Source organism: Leptosomus discolor, chromosome 1, assembly GCF_034619465.1.
Source record: "Leptosomus discolor isolate bLepDis1 chromosome 1, bLepDis1.hap2, whole genome shotgun sequence".
Classification (NCBI taxonomy): domain Eukaryota; kingdom Metazoa; phylum Chordata; class Aves; order Leptosomiformes; family Leptosomidae; genus Leptosomus; species Leptosomus discolor.
In genome coordinates this window covers 122,312,093-122,329,056 of record NC_141391.1, presented here as the reverse complement: position 1 = coordinate 122,329,056, position 16,964 = coordinate 122,312,093, and positions in this window count along the sequence as shown.

Here is a 16,964-nt window from a genome sequence, read left to right as displayed (position 1 = left end):
CTTAAAAAATGACTGCCATCATCCCTGTTGCTTGTAGGCAAAGCTTGAGATCAAAAAGGCACTTGTTTCATGATGGCACTCACTTGTCCTTTCCTTCAGTGGTGGAGGTAGATCAGATGGGAATTGCTTTGAGAATTCCTCCAAAAATATGCTTGGTTGGAAAAAGGATCAGGATTTTTCAGCAGAGCTGTTTGTCTTTGGAAAATACTGATATTTTAGTACAGGTGACCCACAGTCAAAAGAAGAAAACCACTCCTGTCTCCACCACCTTTTTCCATCCCCAACAACCCAATCTTAGGTAGTTTGCAGGTTAAGACACTTTTTTGAGAACTGAGACACTCAGGTGAGTATCTCCTCTGTGACAGTAGCCAACTTGCTCTTGGACATTTGGGCATGAGTGAGTCTCACTTTCTGATTTCTTGTGTAAAAAAACCATTAAAATCTATTTCATTCAGACATGGAGTGGGAAATGGTTGAAATCTCCTGTCTTGGGTGTGTGCGTGGCAAGCTGTTGGCAGTGGGTGGCTGCAGGGGCAGCCTCTGTGAGGACAGGCCAGGGGCTTCCCCGGTACCAGCCGGTTCCAACTGAACCACAGCTGAGCCCCTCAAGCCAAGACGGTGGTGCCACTGAACTGCCTAGAGGATTCTGTGATGCTGCTGCAAAAACATTTACTGTCCTTTAATAAAGGGCAGTAAAAGCTGAGAAAGAGGGAACAACAAGGCCAGAGGAGTAGGAGGCACTGCATGGCAGAGATGGTAACACCTCCCATAGCGACTGTTGCACATGGATAACCAATGCCAGAGCAGGTACCCCCTCAAAGAGACTGCAGCCCATGCAGGACCCATGTTGGAGGACAGAAAAAGAGTGAGAAGGAAAGAGCAGAAGAAGAAAAGAATGAGAAATAATGAGTGGCAGAAAGAAATCATTGTGCCCTGACCCCAGGCCCCTGTACTGCCCATCACCTCACCAAAGGGAGCGACTGCAACCTGCAGCCATAACAAGGGAAGTGGAGACCAGGAAGGGAAGAGAAGAGGTGTCTGGAGTGAAGCAGAGCCTGGGAAAGGCAGAGGAAAAGTCTTTATCCTAAGTATTGAAAAGTTTGTTTTCTTTGTTTCCCAATACCTGAACCAGCAATTAAATGTTAAAGTTCATTGGAAATAAATTAAGATAATTCTGTCTGTTTTGCCTATAACAATAACTGCAGGCAACAATAAGTGATCTACCTGTCTTTACCTCAAACTGCACATTTTGTTACTCTTGTTGTTCCTATTCTCTCCCCTTCCTGCTGGGGAAGGTGAGCAAGTGGCTGGCTGTGTGTTTGGCTGGGGTCAACCCATCATGTCCCCAAAACATTTGTGGGACAAGAAAACCATTTCCTGTCCTCTCTGACTGGTGGAGTAACTGTGGGGATCATGAAAGATTTGAAGAGGTTGCCTGAAGCAGCCATGAAGTCTCGTTATCAGGTTTTTAAGGATACACGGGTGAACTGTCTGCTAGGAATGACATCGTAACCTGAGTGAGGCAGGGGAATAGATAAAGCGATCCTATTCCTGTGGCCATATGGCTTAGAATCTGGTGTTTCTAATGCTCCAGATACCACAGATCTGATCACTCAAAAATGGCAAATGAAAGAGGCCTACCTTCATGTTTATGGACACTCACAAATGGAGTTTTGCTTTTATCATGAAGAAACTCATTCAAAAACTGGTTTTCAAAAGATCCCACTTATAAAGTAGAGAGAAGGTACTGGAATCCAGCAAGTGCCATGCTGACCTCCTGTTACTTTAGGGCTTGTGACAAGCACAAACACAAGGAACGGTCAAGCACATACACAAGGGATGGCTGAGCCCCATGGCCTGGCAGAGCTGCCAGCCTGGCACCATGTGCCCCTGACTTATGCTGGGACAGGGCTGACTGAGCTCGATGTGTTCCAAGCAGAGGGGTACCTTGGATCTGTCACTGGCTTCAAACACAGTGGCAGGGAGGAAAACACCCTATGTTTTCTTTTTCAAAGAAGAATTGCCACAAAAACCATGATGTAAGAGATGAAAGGGGGGGGGGGGGGGGCAGGGGGAGAGGGGAATGTGCTTTATCACTCTATTTTCACCCACGAGATTGGGTAACTGCTGTTTTGCCTTTTTCTCCTTAAAGAACATTTCACCATTGCCCAGGTGCACTTCAAGGAATGGGGCCGAAGCAGCAGCAAGCCAAGGAATCAGTGCCAGACAGACTGCAAGGTATGGTAAACCAAATTTAAGCAAAGAGAGGCCTCTTGCCCGTATCGTTGAGATCTATAATGCCCAGACACTAGGTCACCCTGGCCTCTCTTAAGAAAAAGCATGTGTTCAAGGAAAGCAGATTGTCTTGGCTGTCGATTCCTGATTTAGCCCCTATTCAGTATTTTCTATTTGAATTTGGCTACCCTAGCCAAACCCTTCTTGGATGATTGACATTTTTGTAAGAGACTAGGAAATAGCAGATGACAAATTATTTACATCTCCTGCAGATTTATGAAGCTTTGGATTTATAAACATTTTCATGACTATGCCACAGCTATCTAAATGTTTCCAAACAAAGAGAAAAGAAGCTCCTGAGGAGTGAAGACCTCAGTTCATTATTCCAGAAACTAGAGTTTTGTTATGGAACCAGCTCCAACACTTGACCTGTCTTTTACCCTTTGCTCCATCCCTTCACTCTTTCACTTTCATTGTTTATCCTCTTGCTTGCCCATGTGCTTTCACCCTTACGAGTTCTAATTCAAGTGTGCAGAGACTTTTCATGTTACATCGATTTCTCAGACATCCAGAAATCTTAAGGATACTGGGGGTTTTTGAAAGCCTTGAATATGAAAGCAAGCGATACATTTACAGGCTGCAATTTTCAATGAAATGCAAGCATTTCACTTTCCAGGGCCAGCCTGTTGTACCCATTCTCTCCTCCCAGTGCTTTACTGATAAACGTGTGCTCATATAGAAAAAAAAAATGAAATAAATCCATTTACTGAGACACCGACCTGCACCAGTGTGACAGTATTGCTCAGTATCTGCAGTCCAGAAAACACCTACCCACAGCCACCTCTTGAACACTGTCAGACCTTGCAAAGCCACCACCTCCACCCAAGCCTTCCTGTCACACGGCTCAATATCCCCCTTGCCAACTGCATTGCATGTCTACTATAAAACACCCTTGGCCAGCCATTTCCAAGTTTTGGACAAAGGAGTAGGCTCAGTGTGGTGCCGCAAAAGGTGGCAGCTGAGGTTGACTCTTCTGAATGTAGAGCCTTAAGCGTGGTGCTGCAGCAGTAGCCATGACCCATTTCCATTTAAACACCCACCTCCCATAACCTTCCTTTTTTAAGTTCCTTGTGCACTTACTTAACTGTAAGCCTCTCTTTTCATATTACCTTGTCCCTCTGCTAATCCAATTCTCTGCAACCTCCTCGAAACAAGGTGGTTGCCTTCATCATTGAAATTCATGAGTGAACTTTTAATCTCATTTAATGGTCAAAACAGGAGGGCAGAGGTGCCAGCATGGAAATTCTTGAGTCCTGGTATAATGTTATTGCAGCTCACTGCTCAGCAGTAGAAAGCGTCAGCGTGTTTTATGAGGTGTCCCTAAGGCATACCAGCCTTTTCTGCCCCAGGATTGTGCTCTCACTAAGCTCCTGATGTTCTAGTCCAGCAGAGACTGTGTCCCCAGTACAAGTGTTCGGACTGGGTATTTTCACTGGCTTTGTTGTAGGACCTCATGGTTACAGTCACCAAAATCTGAGTAAGAGCTCAGATTAACATCTGGCGAAAACTTCTTGTGCCACGCTGACTTCTTGGGAATACATTTCCACCCAAAGCAAACACGTCCCCCTTCAGACAGCTGCAAGGTTCTGTGAATGCCTGCTTGGAAGCAGGCTGTGGGATGAAGAAGAGGTTGAAATCATTGGACAAAATTTTATTCTGGTTGTGCAGTTCTGCAATGGCCTCTCTCACACTGCCCTGGCTGTCGCTGGGAACCACCTTCTCACTCAGACATGTGAGCTGAAGCCGGAATAGAAAGAAAGGTAAAGCATCTATCCCACTACAAGTGAAAGAAATTGCCAGAGACCTTGCTTCTGGAGCCTGATCTGCTCACTCCTTTATTTTAAGGTTTCCCCATTCAGCTGTGAACAAGCACCCTGATGCTGAGGAAATCTACATCCAGGCACATCAGTGACTACCACATTAGCTGCAATTTCTGCTCAGAGCTCCCTATCATATTCTCAGTTAAAAACTGAGATCAGCACCATCTAAAATAAGCTTTTCAGAAGGTATTTTCTGGAGAGAGGAATGCCTGTCTTTGGGAACTATTCCATATATACACACTAGGAGCAAGCAGAGTTACTGAAGTGCATGTGTGTATGTGCACATACGCGTATATATACATATGCATCATAAAGAGATTTTGTTTTGAAACAGCAGTAAGGCACATTTGCCAACACATAAATTAAAGGCAAGGAGCTATATTAGGCAGAAGAACCAGAAGAGGGACCTGCAGGGAAACATCAGTCTTCCATTTGAGTAAGAAAGAGAGTCTGCTGATTGCTGAAAGCAGCTTTCTCACTCTTTCTTTTCTAACACAAAATTTTCTGGCTTTAAAGGCAAGCTGTTCCCCACAAGGATTTGCTAAAAGGGTAAAAATGCGAGGGAAGCATTCCTCCTGCAGCAGTGCTTCTGGAGCCTAATAACCTTAACCGACCTTAGGTGTCTCCATGCTCCAGCTCTGTATCTCCTCTTAGCTCATTCTGCAAGAGCTACTTAACCTAATTACAGAGGAGAAGACACCTCAAGACCGTGGCAGGCAAGGAAGTGGGGGAGGGTGGACAATGTATGCTTTGGTTATGTGTCCTCACGCATGATTTGTACAGGACGAAAAATAATCCCTCTTGCCTTAAAAAAAGCATAAACTCCACCTATGCAAGCACAGGAGAGACAAGCCAGGAAACCCGTGCCCTGCCGTGCAGCTGGGCTGCGCTTCCCAGCAGGCTGTGCTTCCATATAGCCCAGGGCTCCCTCACTGCTGCGTCCTATGCTGGGGACAAATTATGTGGCACATGTAGGTCTCCCTCTGCAAGGACTGCACCATCCCCTGCTCTTCCTACGGGTGGAGTTGAAAGGGAAGCTGTGAAAATAAGTAGAGGATCGCTATGAATTTCCTGCATGGAGACCTTGGTGGCAACAAGACTGCTGAGCTGGAGGCAATGTGACAGCTGTGGAACACGGTAAATGATTATGGGAAGACCGAGCGGTTTTGTCTTTAATTCTTGTAACAGGAAAAAAAAAAAAAAGAGGGCATCTGTGAAATGAGCCTGGCAAAGTTTTCTTTCCTGATTTTTCTTGAGTTGCCTGTGGAACATCATGAGAGCCGGAGACAGGATGAAATAAAGTGTTTCAGTAGCACTTTAGGAAACTCTTGCTATATAAGAAAAGAAAAAAAAAAAGTACATAAAAAGAGACAAATCCCTCCTTAGGTCATATACATGCCTGTAACTTTCTGTAATTGACAGGAAACATCTTCAAATTGTGACTTAGCAAAAGGAAAAATTCTCCGCAACAGATTTTTTACACCTTTTTCTCAAATGCTTCTTTTATTCGTTCAGGGGAAAATATCATAAATAGAGTCAGTACAATAATAGCACTATTCCAGACATTTCTGAAAGCAGATCGCTGAAGAACAGTACAAAACACCATCACTGAGGTCTAAGCCAGGCTTCCAGGCTGTTACCTGACAAGACGCGTGTGTGTAATTTGCATTCCTGCCTTTTGCAGGAGAAGTGTGGTGAACTACTTCAGCCATCGCTGCCAGCAGTTGTAAGGGTTACAGGAAGAGAGAAGGACGTTTTTTCTGTTGGAAGACAAAGGGGATCCTCCCTCAGGCTTCTTCCCAGTTCTTGTGTAAGGAGAGCCACAAACAGTTTTTCATGGCAACACACCGCAGCAGTTCAGCAGCAGAAATTGTGCCACTTTGCTGGGCAGAGAGGAGCCATGCAGTGCTCAATGGGAATAACGACGCTGCTCTCCCACCCTTTTGTCATGCTGCCTCAGGTCGCTAGCACAGCAGGGAAGGCAGGCTTGCCCTTTCTCTGCACCGCACCTGACAGGCTCTGGAGAGCGATAGGGACAGAATAAGGACACAACAGCTCTCCAGATTTGCTCACGTTCTCACTTGGAGCTGACCCAAGCTTCCCAAGCATTTATTCGTGAAATGGACGTTCTCCAGTACAGTTGTTTTCAGAACAAACACCTCTGCTTTGCAGATGAAATGCTAGATGCCATCTCTCATGCAACTTCCTCTTGCCCCAGCTAGTCCTGCCCGGGCAGCCCCAGACATGGTACGCCCCTTCCCGCTGAAACCTGGGTGACACCACAACATGCTGCACTGACAAACGACTTTGGCTTCAATAAACCTGCAAACTGTGAAACATTTGCATTTCACCAAAAGAGTCCTAGTTAACTGTAACCCTGAACTGAGGTGTGACCTTCAGGCACAGTACAGTGCAAATAATAAGAACAGCAGCATGTCTGTTTATTATATAGCAGAGAGTGGGAAGGACAGTGAGAGTGTATGAGTTAATGAGTAGTGACCATGCCACAGAGTGCCTAACGAGGAGATTTGACTGCATTCCTGAAAAATTGCAAAGCGATGCCTATAGGGAGCTTTATAGTAATTCCCCTGGGATAGCCTCTCTTCCACAACATCTGCTTTTCAGATCTGGCTCATCTCTGACCTCTGGACAAAGTGTGTAAATCACCAAATATGCAGAACGGGATTTCTGAAGCAAGTGGTAAGCAATGGGTTTGAGTGGGGATGAATTTAGTTCTAGTTTAACTCCTCCAAGATTATTTGATCTGCAAAACCCTACAGACATGAAAGCAGATCTAGGAGGACCCGAAGGTCTTGGTGCAGTGCTTTTGCCACTGCTGTCAGCAGCCCCAAGGATGTGGGGATGTCTCTGCGAAGGCGGGAGATCAGAAAGAGAAGTGGACTCTGAAATGTCATATAAGTAGTAGAAAGACTCAAATAAAGGGAAAAGTCTATCTCCTCCTTAGTTTGTCAGAGTAAATGATACAGAATCACTCCGACCACAAACACCGTAGAGAGAAATAGCACCAATCATGTAAGATTTGCTACTGATAAATATATTCCACCATCTATATGCCTTGAGACTTTCTCTTTCAGAGAAGCAGAAAATGTACAGATCTATTCATACAGCCGGACTTTCAAAACCTGACTTCTGTGGCTACGGGACTGCCCCAGCACGTAACCCACTCATTCCCACCCTGTGCTTTTTATCTGAGGGTTTTAGTGAAATGCCGTAAAATACTGGCTGTTGTTTAAGCATGCCCGCTTTGGAGCGCGATTTGAGAAAGCCCTGATCACATCCATGACTTGGAGCTTGATATAATTCACAGAGGGAATTTTCTGGCTGGGTGTGCTGAAAGGCATCATCCTGCCAAAACTGCCACCACCGTATCTCCCTCCGCCCCATTCACACACATTGCAGATACTCTGACCTCTGGTGGCAGCAGAGGGGAGTTACAGAGGTTTTAACGATGATCGATGTTAAAAAGACCAGGAATAGAAAAGCATCAGTACCTGCATGAGCGTGCACATGTGAGTGTAGGTAAAAACCACTGCAAAGCAGTTGAATGAATGTAAAGCTGCCTGAATAACCTCTTTTAAAAAAAAAAAAAAATAACAAAGCAAAAAAAAATCAGGAGAATAATTTTTCCGTGAACTCAAAAGGAAAGTGTTTGGATACCCTTTTGGTTCCAAAACAAATTGAGATAATATAAATTAAAAAAACCCAAACAAACAAACAAACAAAAAAAAACCCCACAACAACAAATCAAACCGAAACACAATTTTCCTTTTTTTTCCGGAACCATCACTTAGTTACTTTTATTTTATTTGAATGGATAATTTGAGGTTTTTCTAGTTTTGTTGAGGAACTATTGTCTGATCTTGAATGGAAACGCCCTAAATGATTCTGTTACATATACTTTCAAAAATTCACTTTTGTCCAAAAACTTTCACCAGTTTTTAGAAAACACGCTTAAAATAAACGAGTGTTGGTTAGGCAGGCAGAGTTTTATAGGGCAGTTTATTCATGATGTTCTATAGGAAAAAGCATCCCCAGAGGAAGAAAGCCCTGCCTGGCCATCATGCTCCCTCTCTGATTGCATTCAATATTATATTTGGGGTGAAATTACAAAGTATAACAGACTGTGGATTGACTAGATCAAGTAAAAAAAAAAAAAAAAAAAAAAAAAAGAGTGGCACAAAAACCTAAGGATGAGGGAATAAGGAGAATGTGCTTGAAATTTCCTGAGAAACTTTCCTGTTTCAGGAGCTCGATGCTGGAAAGGGAGAGGACCTCTGTGGGGAGAAGTGTACTCGTCCTTCCTAAAGGGAAAGAGCTTTTTTTGTGATCCAGAGAAATGCTTAATAAATTCTGTTGAAATAGTCTGAGCTCTGGACTCAACAACATCCACATGCCAGGCTGATCTACAGGTTGCTGACATTATATGATGATTCCCTCTGATGGAATGAGCTGTCTCTTAATTTGATGGAGCAGACCAACCTTGTTGCACTGAAATAGATATGCATAGCAGACTGAGGAGAAATAGATGAAATTTCAATATTGTGTCTAGTGGACCTAATTGTAGGTTTCTGTGAGAGTTTCCAGGGAATTTCAAGCAATTTAATTGATGACACTTTATTAAAATTATTAACTGACATTTTCTACTTATCAAAACTGCAAGGTAACAATGTTTGAGAAGCTATCTCAATTTTAGAATCACTCTAGGAGGATAAGGATTTTGGGGGCACTGTTACAAAATACTGAAAAAGTCAAACACAGTGACTTCTTTTTGGGAAAAGTCCTGCAATTATAAAGTGGGGTCTTTTTTCACTGGAAAGCATCAATTGCCTCTGAATAAATAGAAGACACTCCCCCATGTACTTTCTCCATACCATTTGGTAGCATATCTACCTTTGTCATATCCTCTTTTCTTCAGCTAAACTAAAAATCTCTATAACTTTCAAAAAATTGGGACGTTATTTATGTAAATGTAAGTAACAAAGACCTTCGCAGAAATGACTGGGACACTTTGGAGCAAAGGCCTCTCAGCTCCTGACTTAATTGTGGAAGTGTCCTCTGACTTCTCTGAACTGCCCAAAATTCTGGCAAGTCTGTCCCAGGCCAAATGACCGTAGAAATGACTAATAAATAAACAAACATGCCTGCATTTTGTCACATTTGGGACTGCAGGAATACACCCTCAGCTTTTGAGAAGTCTGTTAGGCCACACCTGGCTGTGCAAAGGAAACTGAGCAAATAGTGCATCTGTTATACACAGTTTCTTTTCTTTGATTCCTCATGCTCAAATAAATGAATTATTATTTTTCTTCAGAAGGAGTAACAAAAACTGGGTAAGAGGCAAGTGGAGGTGCTTCCTTGATAATCAAGCCCTCTTTTTGTCCTTTTCAGCGGACTTTTATTTGCAAATGCCCATTCTGCACAAGCTTTAAAAGGCCTCAGCTTCTAACAATGCCATGTCCTCATTGAGGCTGACCTGGAGCGGACCTCTATTTACCAAATATAAAGATGCTAATTATTTCGTGTATAGGCCTTAACATGATTATAGCAAGCATGGACACTGGTTGTTGTTATAGCAATCTGAATTAAATTATGCTTGTGCCAGCATAATTAGGATCCCCCATGAGTTTATTGGGCTGGTATTTTAATGTGGCATCTCAGCAGCTTGGTAAAAACAACAACAATTTCACTTCTGCACTGGCTAAAGCATGCAGGCTGAGAGACTGAAAAAAACCAGAAATTTCTTGAGCAATCCCTGAAGAGGGAGGTCTGGGCTTTACGCAAAGCCCAGAGATGGCTTTCCTGCCCCTCCGAGCATTTCAATAAACGCTCATATAAAAAAATAGGAACTGAAGTTATAAAAACTAAACTTAGGCCAGGCCTTTCTTGTTAAATGAATGCCTTTGCACAATGGAAACAATCGTAGTATTCAAGCCCTGCAACACAAATGAGGTAATGAAGTTATTAGGCTGGGGTCACGTGTGCATGTCAGGGGGTACGGGCTGCCCAGGACCCAGCAGCGCCCCAAGCCCCAGGGGGCCAGCTGAGGTGGGCGGTGGGTGGCAGGGCCTTTCGGAAAACCAGGCAGGAAGATGAATGCAGTGAGGGGGGGAAAGGTCCGATCGGTGCCTTTGGCCAGCCCTGGTCCCTGCCACGGCCAAAGGGCCTCAGGCCCTTCGCAGGAGGCAGGACGTCCGCTGAACCTCAGCAAGCCTCTGAGCCGCCCCCCCAGCACACTCTCAGCAGCGCTTGTCCTGCAGCGAGAGGCTGCCTACAGGTCTCATTAGCTGTTGTTGCCGTCACTGTGGCTGTGTGACTGTCCCTCTGTCTCCATCCTGGGAAGCCACGCTACACCGGCTGCAGCTTTATTGCACAGCTTTGGGAAGAGCTGAAGGTGAAAGAGTGTCTTCTGCCTCCTTTCTGCTGTTTTGGAGGACACTTTGTCAAAAGCTTCCCGAGGGCCAGGCAGCTGATGTTTCCAAGGCAGAAGCTGCGTCTGCACACTGCTCATGGCTGGCTCTGCTCCCAGTGAGCTGTCCCCAAGGACAAGAGCAAGGAGGGCATGCCTGGGGTATCCCTGCTGCGGAGCAGGCCCACGTGAGCCCTGCACCCTTCCGCTGCTCACTGGTGGAAAGACCCAGTCCCAGAGCACCCCCTGAGGAGTGGCGGCAGGGGAGGGACACACAGAGCTACGGTAAACGACATGTGCCTGTCTGAATCGTAAACACTGTCAATGCATTCAGGAGGGAAAAGGTGTTAGTTTCTCACAGGAACTCCAGCATGAGTAACTCTGACATGCAATTCATCTTCTGAAAAAGATGTTAGTCCATCAGAGGTGTGAGTCTTGTGGTGGCAGCAGCGATGCAAGTGATGGGTTTAAAGCCTGTGTGGTCAGTACTATAGGGATCTCACTGCAGCAGAAAATCACCATGTCAGATATTTGGTGGGATGCTTAGCTTCCAGAAATACACAAAAAATGATCTGAAATCTAGGCAAATGCATTGCAACTGATGGGATGACACACATATTTTGAATTATGCAGGTGCTTAAGGAATTTGTGAAACCAGAGATTGTAGTTTACTTTCACTTCCAGCACTTCGCATAATTTGAATTTCTGTTTATATTGAGAAGTCAGAAACAAGGAATAATATCAAGTCTACTACAGAAACAAGAATGGCACATCTACCACATACTTTGCAGGAACTCACTCAGAAAGTTTCTGAATATACGACCTTGTTAGCCAGGGTTTGTGTTCTCTGGGATCACGGTGAGCCATGAATGTGAAAAAGGCCAAAAAGGAACCAGTCCATGGGGGACTTCCCACGCAGCAGAGCTCACCGATCTAAACGGCCCAAGACACTGTCTTTGAAACTATGAAAGATGGCAATAACAGCAGAGCAGCCATACAGCTTCCATGTTCTCACTATATTCCACCCCCTTCATAAAGAGTGAAATGAAAAAGGAAATATTAGCTCAAAGGCTGGTACTTTCAAGCATACATTTACATCATACAATTGCCATATAATCGCCAGCATTAACTGCCCTAAGAATTAAATACTGTGGGAGGAAAACTTTGTGATCACTAAGTAATATTTGCAGTTAGGCTTGTTGGCAGGGTTAGATAGGCTTAATCGAGTCTCATCATAACTGACCACCTGACAGCTCTTGGGAGATTTTGCTCCCACCCCAGAGCAGTGGTGGGACAATGCCAGTGCGGTAATGCTCGAGGGACAGATTGAAATCCTGTATGGCTTCAGTGTTCATTGAAAACAAGAACTGGGGAAGACTTTTTCTTGGAAACGGGATCACCACCCAATGCGTTCATGCATTCTGCTGTCAGTAAACATCCTCCTCTGTCCTGCTCTATCTGTTTCTCCAAGGTGATCAGTCCCTGTCTTGCTACAGGGCACATCCATCGCTGGCTGGAGTGTCAGACCTGCTCACAGGAGGCTGCCCCATCATGTGGGAACCCTACACGTTCTAGCAGAGCCTCAGCAGCACCAACAAGAATTATTTTACCCTTCCAGGGATGATGACACCAAGTCTGATATCTCCCACCACCCCATGTGAGTGGCGTTATTTGCCTAGCAGTCCTTCTTGGCCCAAACAGGCCCAGCATTCAGACTGCCAGGACTTTGCCTTCTCTGGATGATGGGTCCTCTCCAGCTCCAGGCAACACCAGCTTTTGGCTGCTGCCTCCTGTCCTTGAAGGAGCCAGTCCAGAGGTGCTGCTCAGCCTCCTGCCCAGGAGCAGGGAGGAAGAAGTATGATAGAGGTGGAGGGATGCACATTGTGGGGCTGGTTTGACACTGGCAGCAAAGGCACAGCTGCCCCTTTTTATGGTGACAATCACAGCTTGTGGCCAAAGCCAGGCCTGTACTCCAACAGCAGGATCCAGCCATGAAAGCCGATGAAGCATCTTAATGATCACAGCAACTGGAGGGGAAAGAACAGTAATTCACGCAAATAAATTTTGGTAGATTTTTTTTTCCATGTGGCACCCAAAAGAGGAACATCTTCCTTCCTTCCCTCACAGCAGCAATATTTCTCCCAGACGGCTGCACTCAACACAATGCAGTTGGGTTGCAGATTCTCCGCAATGGGTCTCTCAGCACAGCAAGGCAGGGGTGATCTTGCTGTCAGCAGTCGCGGTGACTGCATTTTATCTAGACTCAATCTATGGATCTTAATATAGATCTTTGTTACATGAGATTGAGTACTGTTCGTGTGAAAGCACTGCCTTTTGGAACAACATTTCAATGAGTTTATTATAAGAGCACTCATCAAACTCAGGGGGGGAGCAGGGTGGGAACAAGTTATTTTAGGAATTTAAAATGAATTCATTTAGCATAGAGCAGTCTTATAGGCACCTTCAGACTTTAAAAAAAAAAATAAAAGAAAGAAAAGTAAATAATCAGACTTCGATAAAAACAAATGCAAATCTTTGTGTGATGTGTGTCAGTTCCCTGTAGCCCATAAAGATAACTCCACGTAAACCCAACTGTATGAATTTATGAAACAGATTATAAAAGCTAAGCTGACACTATAGGGCATGGACTAAATGCAATTGGATAGTTTACCAAAGTAATGTGACACAGAGATATTCAGAGGGTGCACATAATTGTCTGGCTTCATTTTCACTTCAGCAGGGCACTTTGTTTGAAGCAGAGGAACAAAACCAGTTCACAATTTCTGCAAAGGTCTTCTGATAATAGTGCAGTCTACACACCATTAACATTAGTACTGCTGGATATTTTACGCTGACTTGACTTTTGCTGTTCCTTCCTGAATTTCAGAAGAATGATTTACCTGTAACACTTGTGCTGTCGGTGTACACAGAGGCTGTACCAGGGAGGCGGTGGGCCAGAGACCAGAAATGGGAGCTTTCCTCAGCTATTAATTTCTCTCCCACTAGATGGCCCATATCTCTACCCGTGAGCCGGGGAGAGGAAGATTTCTTCCCCGCACGTATTTCTGCTCTACAGAGCAATCCCACGCCGGCAGGCAGGCTCTGCAGGCTGACAGCCCTGCGCTGGGAAACCTACTCCCTGCTGCTCTACCTCTGGCATCGCTGAGGGCTCTGTTTTGAAAATCCCATCCTCTGTAGCTGGGTAGAGAGCGACAGCTCCCGAGCCCTACTATACGTGCAGTTTCACATAAAACTATCCACTGGAGAACCAGTGCCAATTCTGATGGTGTTTTTCCAGAAAACTGTATTTGGAAACTCGTATCCTGAATTTAAAGGCAACTCCCTTGTTTTTACAGCATGCAGATATTTCACCTGCACGTTGATATTCCTCTAGCCACTGCACACAGAGATATCTTTGCAGTATTAAGCAGGTCTGACACTGGTAACAGAAAGCAGGGTTCATCCTATTATGTATCTAGGGACACAAACTCTTAGGTACCTAACTCCCTCCCCACACTGAAAAGGAAAAAACTGAACCCCCCAAAAAAATCTCCAGCAACATTAATCTGTGAAGATAAAAATAAGGTATGTAAGTTCCTCTTTGTGCCCCCATTAGGACAGGAAAAAAACAGCCCATTGTAAACACATTTACTTACAGTTACAGAGCATGAAGGAGTGGTATATTTCAGACAAAAAATGTAATCTGTTCAGCAGTGAAGACCTCTGATATAAAAATGGGAACAAACCAGGATGGCAGCAAAATCAACATTTGTTTTAGCTCAAGGAACTCAGATCCAGGTAAATTAGGAAACTTCACATTCCCACCCCAAAACCCGAGACTTCATGCTAAGAAAGGAATCAGATGCATAGCGAGGGAAAAACTCTTCTGTTACAGATTTTATGGCATGACTATCTCCTTGCATTACATCTGCACCGCACTCGACTATATGTCAAAATCATATAGCCTAAGGAATCCACGTCCTTATGGTGGATGCATAAAATATACATACACATTATTAAAGTTGCATTAGTTTTGTTCAATCTGCAACACGAGACCTTGGAGGCATTGTTGCCTTGAAGAGCAAACACCCGTTTTGGAAGTTAAGGAGCATAAATGCTAATTCCTTCTCTGATATTCACCTAAACTTCAGCTATGTCACTTATGCTGCAGTTTCCTTACTTGTGCAGTATGGAGGAAATAGTGGTGTGTCTGCCTTGCAGGGGTGTCTTGAACTGTTAATGGTTGAACTCTTTTTTTCAATGCATATGGTGCTGCAGCTTAATGGCTCTGTATTTTTAAAACCCACTTCTTTTTCAAGAAGTCAGAGGTCTTTTTAGTGATTCATCTGGTTTTCCCTTGGTCACCCTTGTGACAAGCTGTGAAGCTGTTCCCAGGGGAGAGGAGGAAGGGATATCAAATGGCAGAGCACAGGGATAGGGCATGCTGCCTTTCAGAGGGACACCGCAGCTGCCCGTGTAGAACAGCCCGGTGATGCATCGAGCCCAGCGTGTACCACCCGCAGTGGCCCCTGCAGTGTGCTCCAGAGGAAATGGTAGACATTCCCCCATAATTCAACCCGTCAGGTGGTCAATATTATGCTACAGGACAAGCTATGCATTCCTGACCTCCTCTGTCATTCATGCCAAGAAAGAGGATTAATGGTCCCTGTAAGGACCAGAATAGAAATGGTACTAGCAAATATCAATCTTACTCCTTTCTGTACTATCCAGATTTGTACCTTAGCACAGACCAAGCCTGCTTCTGAAACTTCCCAGAGATCCTAGCCAGAAGCACCAAAATCCTCATGCCAGGCTGCACTGGCAATCTAACATGCTCCTATCTCCCCTCTGCTCCGGAAAGCTCTGTTTGCCCCTCTTCTTGGAGTGGTTAATATACCAACACCTTGCCTGCCTCACATGCCCTGACAGACCCAGCATTACTGTACTTCATGAGCCTCAAGGAAGAAGTATGACCACCTCCAGCCACCACGCATCCATAGCGACTTACCCTGGCCATTGCTATAGGGTTTCTGTCTCTCAAGCTACTGAAAACATGGTCTCAGGTCCATCCAAGACAGGCATCCATAAAGTTGATGTGCCCAGCCATGGTCAGTCTGTGGAAAGGCTTGAGAAACTTGGGTCTTAAGAAGAAAGGGTTGTGCTAACTTGATAGGCAACAAAACACAGTGTGCAACATGTCAGCAGTCTGCTGTTGACCAGATCATGGGGAGCCTGAACGAAAGATTTAACCTCAGTGTAGGACTGCAGCCTGGCTCCCTCTCCAACAATATGTGGCAGAGATCTCTTTGCTTCTTTAGTAATTAGAAGTGAGGTCTCAGAATAAACAGCAATCAGTGTGATACAGCTGTAGTACTGATGTCAGATATGCATAACCCAGAGCATGGAGACAGAAAGCAAGAATACATAGCATACGAATAACAGCAGGTCTCCATGAAGTCATATGACCAGTCAGTTGGTGGATTAACAATTTTAGCAGCTGTTCCCACCAAACTCACTCTCCTGAGGGAAAGCACAAAAAAAAAGCTAGCTTTTTTTTTTCTGGGAGAGAGATCCACTGTAATGGAGTCCTTAGTATCAAATAATGCATTGAACTATAACTGTAATATTGATTTTCACAATGCATCCCACACAGCAAGCAATCCTTTGAGCCACCAGAGTTTGGTCAGTGGAGAAATGTAGTCTAAGATAATACAGATATATGTATCAGGGTGAATGACTGACACAATTGATTTCCACATTCCCATGATGCTAAGCTGTTGAAATTTGATGTACTCACACATTAGGAATGGTGCTGCACACAAGCACTTGGAGAAGAAGTAAATTTCATCTTCGATCTTTCTTTCTGAGATCACCAGAAGGTCAGCTTCTTTGTTAGGTCTGGCCTCAAACACTGATGTTCCCTCTAAGATGAGTTTTTGAAATTAATTCTGGTCCTCTAATTAAGGAAAGAAACAACTTCAAAATTTAGTATTTCTCTCAAAAAACATCATCACTCCAATATTTTATCATTCTATTCCATTTTCCATTTGTGGGACATGTAGGACATGAAACTTCTAATTTGGAAAAAATTAAGTTAATTTAAGGTCGCTAGTTCAGGTTTTTTAAGCTTTAGGCAAGACATCTCCTAAAGGGGAGCAAGCACATTGTAGGCATTGATGCTGATTGTCACTGTGAGCTAACAGGTCAGCTGCAGTCAGTTAATAAAGTCTTGAGGTCTGTACAAAGAGGATCCTCATTTTGTATGAATCTGAGCACACATACACATGACCTTCCACAGTAAGTAAGAAACATTTCTGTTATGTATAATAACATGAATTCAGCGGCGTGCTATTATCCAGAACTTGGAAATTCTTTAGCTGTCTAATAAAGACTAAAATCATTGGAAGAAAAGAGTCTTATAG